General features: G+C 37.9%; 1 pseudogene; it reads left to right on the top strand.

Annotated features, from left to right (window-relative positions):
* Positions 1-5,793: 5,793 nt before the first annotated feature.
* LOC113907989 lies at positions 5,794-6,979 on the top strand (annotated as a pseudogene).
* Positions 6,980-14,913: the final 7,934 nt, after the last annotated feature.

The following is a 14,913-nucleotide window of genomic DNA, read 5'->3' as shown; positions in this document are numbered from 1 at the left end:
ACTACATGCTTCTCTTACAGATTCTTAAATATGATAGGAAGAAAAGCTTGTAATACTCTTGACATTTTCAGATTTATTAACGATAAGAAATTTCAAAAAAAAGTATCCAAATTCTTTCTAAAGGCTTTAGTTAAAGCTGAGACATGTTATTTCAAATATTCCAGGCACACTGTTTTTAATGAGAGCTGCTTAATACTCATGGCTATAATAATACTCTGATTTATATATATTCCTTATGTATTTATGATCAGTTGATATCTTCTTTATCTCTGGAAAGTTCTAAGGTATCAAAATTGTTATAATAGAAAGATTAAAAATAATAAAAGAGCATAGCATTCTAAGGAGGAAAGAAAAATAGATGTGCCAGGTGCCTGAAATGAGTAGTGAGCACAGTGGGAGTTCTGAAAACACTGTCACTTTGGAGAACTTAATTTGCAAGTTAGAGACTGACTTGCCCATCAGCCAAATATGAGTATGTCTTTATAGGTGCATAAATAGCCATAATTTTTTTAAGATTTATTTATTTATTTGAGAGAGAGAGAGAGGGAGAGAACAGGGGGGAGGGGCAGAAGGAGCAGGAGAGAGAGTTCCAACCAGACTCCATGCTAAGCATGGAGCCTGAGGCAGGGTTCGATCTTATGACCTGGACATCATGACCTGAGCTGAAACCAAGAGTCGGTCACTTAACTGACTGAGCCACCCAGCTGCCCCATAGCCGTAATTATTAATAGTAATATGGTGTCATGAAGAAGTGGGAGTCAACTGTAACTGACACCATGTTCAATGAAATTTGGAGAATTTCCATTGAAATGTAGCCTTTGTCACATGGTTTATATTGTAATAATTTCAGTATGTAAGCCTGATCACTTATTCATCGAATACAGAGATTTAATATTTAACAGAAAGGGAAATATTTAACAGAAAGATAGGGGAAAAGCTGTAGTTCACTTTTGTGCTTTTTATGGTTTCTAACACCATAATTATCATCTTCCTGAGGAAAACTATTATATATTATTTTTTCCATGATTGAGTTAAATACATTGAATCTATTGCTTCTCTCTAGCAAGAACTGAATAATCAATGGATTGTAAACTCTGATCTACAGAAGTTTTCTGATAAAACAATAAAATCAAAAAAGAAGGAGTTGTACTCCCTACTTCCTCACCAGGGACTAAAATAATCATAAAGTTATAGACTCAGACTCTAAAGTGGAGTACACTAAAAAGATTATCTTGTGCCCCCTAAAGTCTGGGTAGATTTTGTTAAACAGTTTCAGATTTCCTGTGATCCCTGTTACCTTTCCTAGTCTAGTCTTGTGTGGTAAGAACTGACTTCTTTGGTTTTTATAGCAGTTAGTTTATCTCATTCGTATTTTGGAGATACACACCCATAGTTCCCAATCCATTACTTGCTTTCTTCATAAGTTGTACCTTTTTTCTACTGACTTATTCGTGAAAGAGCCAGCTCATTCCCCTGCACTTCTTTCTATAAAGGAAAACATCAACACAAAGAAAATGTATTTCCCTCAGCAAGTATTTCTATGTATTGACTACATGCTGCTTCAACCTCACTATAGCTAGCTCCCTCCCACACCAGCTTGTACTGTGATGCATAAAATCAGAATAGAAAAAAGGACACACAAAGTTTTCACCTTGAAATGTACCACTTACGCCTTTCTCAGGATTGAATGTAACATTATCAGTGGGAAGAGTAAAGAAATCTTTTCATGAACCTGATACAGATTAAGGAAAACACTCTCCCCAGTTTGATCTGTAGGCTCAATCTGACTTTTGAGGCCCAGATCCGGTGATCTAAACAAATGAAAAATAGGAGGTAAAGATATAACTGCTTAGACTGAGCTCTGATGTAGGCCTTAGAAAAGCAGAATAATAATAATAATAATAATTAACAACTCCTTATAATCTAATATGAACCAGACATTTAGAACATATCATATATTTTTTATACCCTTATTCATGTGATCCTCATAACAATTCTGTGAATAAAAACTGGAGCACACAGAGAAGAAATAAAAAGCCCAAAGTCATACAACTATAAACTATCCTGGCTCTTGAAAGTTTTGAAGTTTTCATATTATCCAGTTAGGTCACCAGGAAAGCAGACTAGACAGAGATTTAATGAAGAACCCTAAGTGGAAGTTGACAACCAATTCCCCTAATCCTGGCAGTGGTAGTTAAGAGTCTGGATGGAAGCCACATCCAGTGAAGAGAACATATGCAGAGTAGTGTAGTATGCTCTAAGAGGAATACAAAAGAACTATAATACATGGTTTCTACCATCCCATGTTTTATATTCCAAAAGTAAACTTAGATATCACATGAAACAATTAAATAGTAATTCAACTCAATACAATAGATAGTTGCTTGAGCTTGTTCAGTTTTACAAACTGACAAAAGATGCCAAAATCAGGATCTGCATTCAAAAAGAAGAAAGATGAAGGAGGCATAGGATCTGTTTGAAGGATCTCAAGGTTTAGTGGAGGAAAAAGCAGGCTTGTAAATCATCCATTAAAATTTCCGTGTGGTCAGTGCACTCAGGCACTAGGTGCCTAAGAAGATGTGACTGGCATTTTCTAGAAGACCAAGGAATTCTTGCCAGGGAAGATAATGCTTAAGCTAAATCTTAAAGGATACATCTTTAATATTCTATGAATGGAATTTTTCTCATTTGAAAACATATTTTCATTCCTAAATAAAACCATTGATTGTATTTGGCATTTCCTTGGTACATCGTAGATAGGCAAACCTGAGAGTGTAGCCCATTCATAGACACAATTAAACTTTCTATGTTGCAAATCAGTCTAACTCGGAGCATGGCATTTGGAAAATCAATTTAAAGAAAGGCCAGCTGCCAGGGCAATGGACACATGGGTCTTCACATCAGTAGCCTTCTGCTGGCTAACACAAAAGTTATGTCAATGACTAGATCAATGCCATTAATAGGGAGATTTCTCAAGTTTAATCCATTGCAATACCTTATTTTCACATATTTAAAGAATGTAAGGATTTAGAACTATATTGGTTCTTGTCATTATATTTTTGAAATAAGATCAAGATCCAATATTTTGACATATGCATCAGTAGTGCTCCATTTCAAATGCATTCATTCTTTCACTATATCCTTATTGAACACCCACTCAGAGCCAAATACTGTTCTGGTCAAAAGGATAACAGCAGTTCACAAGACAAGCAATAGTCTAGTTTCAGAAAGGCTATCTTCCAATGGAGAAAGATCAACAATAGCTACATAAGACATGAATAAATAGACTAAATTTAGATAAGAATTAGAAGTTAGATAAATGCCATAAAAAAGATAAATAAAACAGGGTGGTGGGTTAGGGAATGAATTGGGGGGTGTAAAAGAAAGCTATTTAAGGTTGAGTGGCCCCAAAAGCCTTCTCTGAAAATATGACATTTTTTTTCTAAGACTAGAATGATGAAAAAGTACCAACTATGAAAGATCTAGTAAAGAAAATTTCAGGCAGTGGGAACACTAAGTACAAAGCCTCAGCGACAGAGGTGATCTTGGAGTACTTGAGGAACAAAAGGAAAACCAAGTGGCTGGAGAACAGTGAAAAAGAATGAGAGTGGCCAGTGATGAGGCCAGGGAAGACAGAAGGTCTTGGAAAATTAGGTAAGAAGTTTGGACTTTCTTTGAATTGACATAGAAAACCATTGGGAGGTATAAGCAGGGCAATGACATGATTAGATTTAAACTTAAAAAAAAAACTGTTCTAGTTACTATGAAGAAAATTGACCATAAGAGGAAAGACTCATTTAAGAGGCAAGTATAGTTGGGCAAATAAGACATGGTAGTGGGTCAGACTAGAGTTGCAGGAGCTAGTGACATATGATCACATTCATGACGTGTTTTGGAAGTAGAGCGAGCAACATACCTGTAAATTGGATTTTGGCTTGGGAGATGATAAAGATAAAAATGCAGAAAGAAACTGAAAAAATTGGAAGAGGGAAAGATAGAGTTATCTTTTACCATGTTAAATTTGTAATGCCTATTGCATATCTGAGTGAAGATACTAAATAAGCTTCTAGATACACAATTCTAGAATTCAGAGGAAAGATACAGAAAAGGGGATTGATATTTGGGAGTTATCATTATATAGATAGTATTTGAATCTCCAGGGAAAACATAGAAAAAGGAAAAGGGAACACACAGAGACTCCTGTGGTCCGTAACATTTAAAGATCTGCGGAGGAGAAAGAGAAACGGGAAATTGAGAAAGAACATCAGTGAGGGAGCAAGAAACCAAGTAAATATGGTATCATTAAGGCCTAGAGAATTATCTCAAAAAGGGGCATTTTTTTAATGGTTGCTGTGAGGTCAAGAAAGATAAGGACAGATAATTAACTCTGTGATGTGGTGAATTACAAGGCCCTAGTGACCCTGATAACATTTCAGAAGTTTGGTGGCAATGAAAGCTCAATTTAGTAGAATATGTTAGCTAGCTATTGCTGTGTAACAACCACCACAAAACTCAATGGCTTAAAAGAACAACTATTATTTCTCACAAGTTTATGGATCGACTGGATGGCTCTGTTAATCTGAACCAGTCTCAGCTGATCTCAGCTGGGTTAGCTCATGTAACCATAATTAACCAGTGGGTATCCTAGGGGTTAGTTGCTCTAGAATAGCTTCAACTGGAATAATGACTCATCTTCTCTCAGCCTCCAAAGGACAGCCCTGGCTTGTTTTTAGAATGGTGGCAGGATTCCAGGAAAAAGGGCAGAAAGGCACAAGGTATCCTGAAAAGTTGGCTGAAAATTGGCACTCCATTACCTCCCCCATATCCTATTGGCAAAACAAGTCCAAGTCTATCCCAGAATCAGAGTAGGTGAAGACTAGGAAATTAGAGACCAAAGGGCATGGATACAGGGAAGCTATTAATTAGAGCCCACAATGCAATTAAGTTACTAAGCATGTTGAAAAGGTTGAGAAGAAAATAGCATGCATGGAAACATAACAGTTTTGAAGAACTCTGCTATAAAAAGGAGCTGATATATGGGTGCCCAACCAAAGATGATATGGCGTTAAGGACACTATTTTGTCTACTAAATTTTTGTTTTTTAAAATAGAACATGAAAGAGTGTGCTCATAAGCTGACTGAAATAATTCAAAAGAGAAGGAGTTAGGAGAGAAGAGGATACTTGTAACAAAGTCCACCAGTAGATAGGCTACAATCAGTGCCTACCTGGTCTCCCCCATGTTAAATTGGATATTTGTTTCAGAATTCTTAAGGATTAATTCTTAAGGATTCCTCAACAGCTCAGGAAAATCTTATTTAAAAAGAAAAAAAGGGCTTGCTTACCAATCAAAATTACACACAAAACTCTTCATACCAGGGAAGTTTACTTCTATGAAATAAAGCTGTTGCAAGACAAAGACAATACAAGTTCAGAAGAGGAATCACCTGGGATTAGCGTCTTGATTCCAGAAATCAAAATATTCCGCAACCCTGGTGATGCAAACTGTGTCCTTAGAGAAGTCATTCTCCAGGGTAAAACACCGATTTGAATTCACTGTATAAGCCTGCATTATTACTATGCCTCTAGAGTGTTACGTTTTGAATGTGCAACATTGGGACAGCCTTTATTTCACTAATCACTTGAGGAATTGAAATAACCATTCAGTTAAAGATTGCTTAAATTTACAAACCACGCCCCTTCTACACGATCACGCTGGGCTAGTACACGGACCTGGAATCGGGCCGCAACCTCAGCCGCGCCTGCCGCCTGCCGCCCACCACCGCCTCTGGACCATGGACCCCCGCAAAGTGAGCGAGCTTCGGGCCTTCGTGAAAATGTGTAAGCAGGATCCGAGCATTCTGCACACCGAGGAAATGCGCTTCCTGCGGGAGTGGGTGGAGAGCATGGGGGGTAAAATACCACCTGCCACTCATAAAACTAAATCAGAAGACAATATCAAGGAAGAAAAAACAGGTAGTAAGAAGGCGGAGGAAAACATAAAGACAGACGAACCATCCATCAAGTGAGGAAAGTGATCTAGAAATTGACAATGAAGGTGTGATTGAACCAGATACTGATGCCCCTCAAGAAATGGGAGATGAAAATGTAGAGATAACCGAGGAAATGATGGATCAGGCAAATGATAAAAAAGTGGCTGCCATTGAGGCCCTAAATGATGGCGAACTACAGAAAGCCATTGACTTGTTCACAGATGCCATCAAACTGAATCCTCGCTTGGCCATTCTCTATGCCAAGAGAGCCAGTGTCTTCATCAAATTACAGAAGCCAAATGCTGCCATTCGAGACTGTGACAGAGCTATTGAAATAAATCCTGATTCAGTTCAGCCTTTTAAGTGGCGAGGGAAAGCACACAGACTTCTCGGCCACTGGGAAAAAGCAGCACATGATCTTGCCCTTGCTTGTAAACTGGATTACGATGAAGATGCTAGTGCAATGCTGAAAGAAGTTCAACCGAGGGCCCAGAAACTTGCTGAACATCAGAGAAAGTATGAGCGAAAACGTGAAGAGCGAGAGATCAAAGAAAGAATAGAAAGGGTTAAGAAGGCTCGGGAAGAACATGAGAGAGCCCAGAGGGAGGAAGAAGCCAGACAACAATCAGGAGCTCAGTATGGTTCTTTCCCAGGTGGCTTTCCTGGGGGAATGCCTGGTAATTTTCCTGGAGGAATGCCTGGAATGGCAGGGGGGGATGCCTGGAATGGCAGGAATGCCTGGGCTCAATGAAATTCTTAGTGATCCAGAGGTTCTCGCAGCCATGCAGGATCCAGAAGTTATGGTGGCCTTCCCGGATGTGGCCCAGAACCCAGCGAATATGTCAAAATATCAGAGCAATCCAAAGGTTATGAATCTCATCAGTAAATTGTCAGCCAAATTTGGAGGTCAAGCATAATGCCCTTCTGACAAATAAAGCCCTTGCTGAAGGAAAAGCAACGATCACCTAATGGATGTCGCAATAATACAAACCAGTGTACTTCTGACCTTCTCATGAAGAAAGCTGGGGTGCTGTGAAGAGAATCCCTACCCCTCTGCCCCACATGCAACTGAAACATTCTATAGTGGTTTGCCATTAGGGTATTCATTCGGATAATGTTTTCCTACTAGGAATTGCAAACCTTAAACACTTTTTAAACCTTAAAAATATTTAAAAACATATTAAAAGGGTGTGTTAGTCCCTACATTTTTCTTTACTAATCATTTCAGTTTTTTTCCTTTGGATTAATTGGGCAAGGAAGATACTTCAGTGTGGAAGATTTATTGCTCAGTTTGAGTGAAAGGTTTATTAGTGGGAGGTAGATACAACATTTAAATAGATGAAGTCTTAGTTGGAAATATGGTTTCTGAGGCATTTTGACTTGTCTTTTTAAAAGCTTTATTTTTTAAACACAATTTATTTGGATAAAACCATTGGGACCACCAGTATTGCAGTATGACCTGGGTAGGGACCGGAAGTGCTTGGCAGGGCAGCAGCAACCTTACTGCTTTTATATAGTGTGCACACTTGTGCAGATGCATTTAAATCTTACACTGTGGTGAAGGGATAATTTTTATAATGCTGCAGCAGAATTGGATTACTTAGCTGTGTTCTTGTCTGATATAGAAAATAAATGTTTGCATTATTTCCACAAAAAAAAATTTACAAACCACTGCATGCATGAAAAATTCCTCAGCTTACTATCGATAGCTGTTGAACTAATTACCCATGACTTGGGTCAAATGTCTTTGAGTGCTTAATACCATTTAGGCAAATTAGTGCAATGGAGGTGATGCGGGAAGAAAAAGTCACATAATTAAACTTTTAAAATCTGAGTTTGTTGTGCAGTTTTTGCAAGATTTTAGGCATTAAATTACAGACTGAGAGGAGCTTTGTGTGGCTGACTGAACGTGATATGTATAGTGACTGTTTCAAAATCAGAAGCCTTCTTTCATTCAAACCAGGTTCTGATTTCACTGGGAACTGAGGCTGACTAAATGTTTAAAAACTGAACTTTTTATGTCAATTGTTAGGTCTTTATTTTCACAGTAGTTGAAACTAATACAACATGGTTCCTAGGTCAAGGACAGAAGCTTCCTAATTTCAAAAGCATTTCTGCAAATCCTCCCTGTATATGATTTCATCCTAGGTAGATTGCCTCAGGCTGCCTGGGGGGGTCCTGACAGGACAAGGTCATGAGTAGTTAAACACAGGATGGGCTACTTTAAGGAATTCTTGACTTCTACCTTCCATTACAGAAAGCATTTCAAAACCAGTACTGTCCCAATATTCATCATCTGGTTCTGGGAATGCCTAATTGTACTGAAGCCATTAACAGGGAAGAATGAGTAGGAGATACACATAGTAGGGGGTACAGATATAAATATAGATAGAGATAGATAGATAGATAGATAGATAGATAGATAGATGAGAGAGAGAGAGAGAGAGAGAAATAGGGTATCACAAAGAGACCAATCAACAACCAGGAGCACACAGAACAAAAAGGAGAGCCAGCTGAACGGATTAGAGGCAGGTAAGATAATAAAACAAATTTAATTTACTTTGGTACCTGCTGGAAGGTATGAGCTATATCTTTAAGAGATGGATAGGAACTTGAGAAGTACAATAGAAGATTTTAAGGTGAAGCAAAGCATAGGTCCCAAGGCATGCGATATTATAATATCTACAGGGAAAGTACAAGCAGTTAAGTGTAGAGTGGTTAATACGCCATGTCACGGAGAACCTGGTTTGCTAAGTCTGAACTTCGTCCAGTAGGTAACGGTAATTCCTTTCAGATTTTTAAGCACAAGCGTGACATGAATCAAAGGGATCAAGACTGAAGACTAAGAAATCAAGTAAGGAATATTATATGAACATATGAAGAGGAAGGACCGTATAGGAAAAAACTATATTGTAAAGTAAAATGTGTAGGATTTAGCAGGTATATGGAAATATAGGTAATTCTATGGAAAGAGGGGTGGGGCAGGAAGGGCGGCCACTGCATGATGTAACACCAGTAGAACAATTCCACGGTCAACAGGCCTGACAGATAGACTAGCTTTCAGCCCTGGAAATTTTGACATCCTTCCCCTGCAAGCAGACATCCAACATGCAAGATCCTGAAACAGAGTCTCAAGCAGATATACAGGCAGTTTGTACCATCAGAGGAAATCTAGGACATTTTATTTTATTTTAATTTTTTAAAGATTTTATTTATTTGACAGAGAGAGAGAAAGTATAAGCAGGTGGAGCGGTAGAGGGAGAGGGAGAAGCAGGCCTCGCACTGAGCAGGGAGCCTGATGCGGGGCTTAATCCCAGGACCCTGGGATCATGACCTGAGCCGAAGGCAGACGCCTAACCGACTAAGCCACCCAGTCACCCCAAAACCTAGGACATTTTATTCATGGAAACATCAGAGAGTATATACATGAAGCACATCCTGGGAGCTTCGACAAAATAAAATGACATAAACCTACTAGGATGATTTGAGTGAGTAGTACCATAGCCACATCCATATCTGCAGATTGTAGGTGAAAATATGTAATCTTTCGGTTTGACATAGCTTGTTCTTTGGCCAGATCAAATAGCATGAAAGCAAAAGCACTAATATCCACATTCAGCTTTTACTATCGTCAAAATCAGACTAAACACTTTTGACAACTTCAATTCCAATTTCTCCTCACCAATGAAAGCCAACATTTGTGCTTCAACTCTTCTGTGAAACTTTCCCACTAACCTTTGGTTACTTTGAGGTAACTAATTAATTAAAGCCACTTAGGAAATTATTAACTGAGAAAAGGCATTTTTAGGGTCAAGATTATGATGGCTTGAGTGGTATTGGGAATACTAATAATTGAAATATATCAAATCATTTGCTGTTGCTGTTCAAATATGGTAAAACCCTGTAAATGCAGCTCACAAATATTTGAGCCAATATTTTATAAGATCTCATTTGCGAGAAAAGAATCTCCCAGGGCTGTAAAAAGATCCGTTTTACCTGGAAGACAAAACTTAAACAACAGAGCTTATTACATAATCTGAAATCTAGTACCTCCCAGGAAAGCTTTAAAAGATGGACCTCTAGCATATTTTTTCAGCTCTCCTGGGAAGTAGGGTAAGCTGATTTTTGAATTTTTAATTGAGATCTCTGCATCTATATCATCGTGTTAAATATCAGTGGCCTGCTCTTGTAGTTCTTATAAAGCCGCTTCCTAGAATTAAATAGACAGCTATCCACGTTACAGCTGTAAGATCGGCTCTCTAATAGGAAAGGAAACATCTCGCAAAGGGTGAGATCAAATCCCTTTAATGGGCTATCAACTTGCCGGGAGGAGATCTATTCCAAGCATAAACACAGCCCTCCAGAGATAGTCTTTTTATGATACTCTTTAAATGTCTAATAGGTGTTCAACACTGCTGTGAACTTGTGAACCCAGAAAGGATTTAAGGGTATTTATCAGTGCGTTGCCATATAGTGCAGCACACACATCTAATGCAGGCATAGTCATTGCGCTGTTGTTGCCATAAAAGCCACCTATATAGCATCATAGTTCCCAAATAAATAAAGGTTTTTAAAATTTACAACTAAAAAAAAAACAAAACAACTACAAAATGGAGTATAGTGACTCTGCAAAATCAATAGCTAATCAGGTTAACACGAAGAGGTTTGAGAACTGAATGGCATACTGTTTTGTGCTGTTGAATTTTTTAGTTAGATGTGTATTTTATTATCTTTATTTAAGAACCCTACATAATAAACTTATTCCTCGATAGTATACATTCTTCATAATATTGATATTTTTAAAAAACGTTCCAGTTTTGAAAGTGCTGGTTGGCATCCTTTCACAACTTCGCAAGCAGGCATTTAACTTCTCATACTTAAATAAAAGCAAATCTGTATTTATGTAGCAAATATGATCTTGAAGAAGCTTTTAAAGACAGAATTTCTTAATAAATTATAGTGTAGTAAATAAATGGGGAGTTGGCCAGTTAAGTAAAATATATAATAAATCCTTTCAATACAGTGAATCCTTTGGTAAACTGAAAGAAAGATCCTTTAATATATATGCTTTGTAAATTAAGATTTACTGTATGAGATTTTTTAAACTGAGGCAGATTTATATACTTTATTGCAAAGGAAGAAGCAATTCTAATTACATGAGTTAGGACTTTGGTGAGATTTCTCAATCTTTTTAATACTGAGTAGGTGACTTTAAAAAAAAATCACTTCTATGATAGCTGACCAGATTATTGTCTACATTCCTCCCCATTAGTTATCTCAAATATCCATGTATCAGGAATCATTTTTAGCTATAAACAACAGAACCCATTCCATCCACGATATACAGTAACGGTATATTGAAGGTTATGAGGTCACTAGTAAAATATCAGGAAAGCCTGGAGATATCTGCTTTGCAGACTACACAGCCAGGAAGAATAGTCCAATTACTTATAGAATGTTCTGGTAAAGGTCCCGTTGTCACCAATACAGTTCTGGTATTTGTACTGCCCACCTAGAGCATGGACCTATACCCCCAGAACTGGGTATGTGTGCATGTGTGCGCGTGTGTGTTACTTCTAAAAGCTCATTGTCTCTCCATTAGTCTCACAAGAATTAATTCTCTGTGTGTGACCTCTTCATGTCATCCTCTCCTGCAGTAGGTTCCCAAGTGGGTTCTCCCCAGCCTGCATTTTTGCTGTAATGGACAGTAGGAAGCGTTTCTGCCTTCTGCCTTGGACGGATATATAACAAATTGAGAGATTTTAGGAGGGGTATTCAGGAGGTGCTGATAAACAAGACAAATGCTCACTGTAGTCTCTGCCTAGCATCAATATATCCCTAAAATTCCAAACATTGACAACCACCACCACAAATATTAATATTTATATTAACATAATGCACCTATTTTTTAAAAAATGAAAATGCACTCGCTCTCTCCCCAAGTCCAGAGCCAATTGACCTCAGTTGTCTGCAACAAATAGATGAGACTGAGAAGTCAACCATCACCATTAGGGATAGTAAAATTAAATGGGCAAAAGAATCACAGAAACAGAGGTAAATTCATTAACACAAAATTCCTAAACATTTAACAATTAGCTCCTATGAGCAAAGATTTTTCTTTGCTAATAGAACATTGAATATTCCAGTGATGTGAGTCAAATAAGGGATGCTGCCATGATCTGCCACCACATACACTTTATTTAATATCTCATTGAGGAGGTACTGGTTTGGCTGGGAAAAGACTGTGGATGAAATGGTCATTCATGCATAACTGATTATCAAGAGCCTCTTCTAAAATGGAGGGCGTTTGCTGGATATTCAAATATTCTCATACTACCTAATCTGAAAGAATAACCCACATATTTTTTTCCCAGATCTTCTTTTCACTAACACTCCTGTCTGCTCACTCAAAGCTCCTGGCCAAAGCATTAGCATCTCCCCATGAATCACTGCAAATGCATACCTCAAGTATCTGTTCTTCTAGACAAAATGAACATGAGGCATATTGTTCATTCAGCTCTACACTGGGAAGATTTCCCTTCCCCCAAGTCTTAAAGATCTCCTCAAATTGGGGCTACCATGCTGCAACAGTCCACTTTCAGCTATTGCCAACATAGTGTCAATGAATCTACTTTGAACGTTTGCCTTCTTCAGTCAAAGGTAGCTGGCACAGGATGATGAGGGAGTGCTAAGAACATAGAACCCCCTGCTAATGGAATTTACTTTTTGCCATGTTTAAGCATATATCTAGTTTGCCAGGGAAAGTACCAGTTTATCCCAATTGTTCCAAGACAATAGAATAACAGCTACCCCCTGAACTGCTTGTCTTCTCAGCATGATGGCATCGGTGTAGTAGAATACATAATGTCCCATGAAATGGTGAGAAAATCAGAGTGCCTGAAGACGATATTTTCTTCACGAATCTAAAGAGTTAACATGGCCCTGAGACAAGATGAGGAAAATGTACTGCTCTACCTGTGAGGTAAAAGAAAACTGCTTCTGTTGTTCTCTGCATTTTGGAATAGATAAAAATCAAGAGCTAGACAGTAGCTGCCACCGACTGTCTTAATTTGTTCCGATAAAGAGAGAACATCTGAAACAGCAACTGAAAATTAGCAGCTGAATAAGTTGATGAAATCATGTCACATTTTTCAAGACCAATATGTCTTCTGAATGCCCAAACAGGTAGGTTAAATGAAGTTTGCATTGATTAGTATTGGCTTAAAGTCAGTGTCCAAGGCACTGGACACTCCATGAATGAAAGCAAGTTTAGGGAAAGTTAGGTGGAGTTTTCAGGAAAGTCTTATGATTATCACAGAACCCTTCCTCAAGTATACCATGCCTCCCCCCCCCTTTTTTTTTCTTCAGAGTGTCTGTTTTTGTCAGCTTAGTTCTTGGAATTGAAGAATTTCCATGACTCTCCATCATGGTGACCCAAGACAAGCTCCTTTTTAACAGACCTAGAATCTTTATTTACTTGTCTCTTTGCTTGGTTTTGGTTTTCCAGTTCAAGTAAGATTTTAGTAGGCTACCTATCTCTTTCAATCCCAATGACCCCAAAACAAATTAGGCACCCCAAATATGCTCACAGAGTGGATAACTGTGATTATGACTCTACCTTTGCTGCTAGTAATGGAAACCATGACCACGTCTGCCCCTCTAGGATCCATCATTCCCATTGAAATCACAGAGCCCGTTTCAATTCTGCCCCTACCACTCAGGTAAGTTATTTAATCTCTCTGTTAAAATTATTGGTATTTTCAGCAGTTGCTACTTCTTGCTTGCTATTTCCATAATACCTTACAGTTACCACAAGGAGAGTGAGTTAAAACATGCTAAGTATTTAAAACAGTACCTGGCAAAAATAAGTGTTCAATGTCAGCTATTATTGTTGTTATTTTTTTTCCTTTGAATTACTTTTCTTTTTTTGTGAAATGGTTTAAAATATGACTGTGTACCGTACCCTATATGAACTGACTGCAGAGATAGGTTCTATCCATCTTGTTTAGTTCAACATAAACTTTTTTCCTATGAAATAAAAATGTTTTTTCTCTTTCTACATCGACATTACTCTGTGTACATGGTAGAGGTCCTGGAGCACCAGCAAGTCCTTGTGTTTCCAATTTACTTGATATTTACAGGTCAGGTCAGAGTAAACAACCCAATTCTTCCAGAATTCACTGGTAATTATTTCTGTTTTTCACTAAGGTAAGTAGTTCTAAGAGATTCACAAGAGATGTCATAAAGCACAGTGGCTTTGCAGAGACCAGAGTTCAAATCCTCATTCTTCCACTTACCAGTTGTTGTTCATTCAGCGAGTTGCTTAAACTCTTTCAACTTTATCATGTGAGGACTGAATTTTATCATATGTAAATGCTCAGCAAAGAACTACTCAAAAAGTGGTAACTCTTAACACCATTAACATCAACACAAAATCATTTTTGTTATTTACTACATATACAGGTATCATGAATGCCTTTTAAAACAAATTATAAAAAATTGAGTAAAGGGAAGGTGAAACCAACAGCTTTAGAGTATTACATTGGGTGGCTTTACATCACAAATAAAAGTGTCTTAGTCCACAGCGGTAATTGATGTTCTTTATTCATAAAGGGAGAAAACAACATATTTCACTCACACTTCACTAGGTCTGAGCTATGGAGGCATTCATTATTTTAATAGTACCTCCCACCCCTCACTACCAACCATAAAGTGCTTTCTCATCTTGTACCCTTGACAATGTGAAAAGTGCAAATACAGCTTCTGAATACAACACAGCAATTAGGATAATGATCTTTCCATGTGTAGGGCATTGGACTGCTCCTCACACTATCCCCTTTCAGTTGGCGAGGAAGGTTTGCCATAGTGTGCTATTTAAAAAGGCTCTTTCCTGTGAAAGCTACAGAAAGAAATTGTTGAAAA

This window comes from Zalophus californianus, chromosome 4 (assembly GCF_009762305.2).
Source record: "Zalophus californianus isolate mZalCal1 chromosome 4, mZalCal1.pri.v2, whole genome shotgun sequence".
Lineage (NCBI taxonomy): Eukaryota > Metazoa > Chordata > Mammalia > Carnivora > Otariidae > Zalophus > Zalophus californianus.
This window is presented reverse-complemented; position numbering and strand designations above follow the sequence as displayed.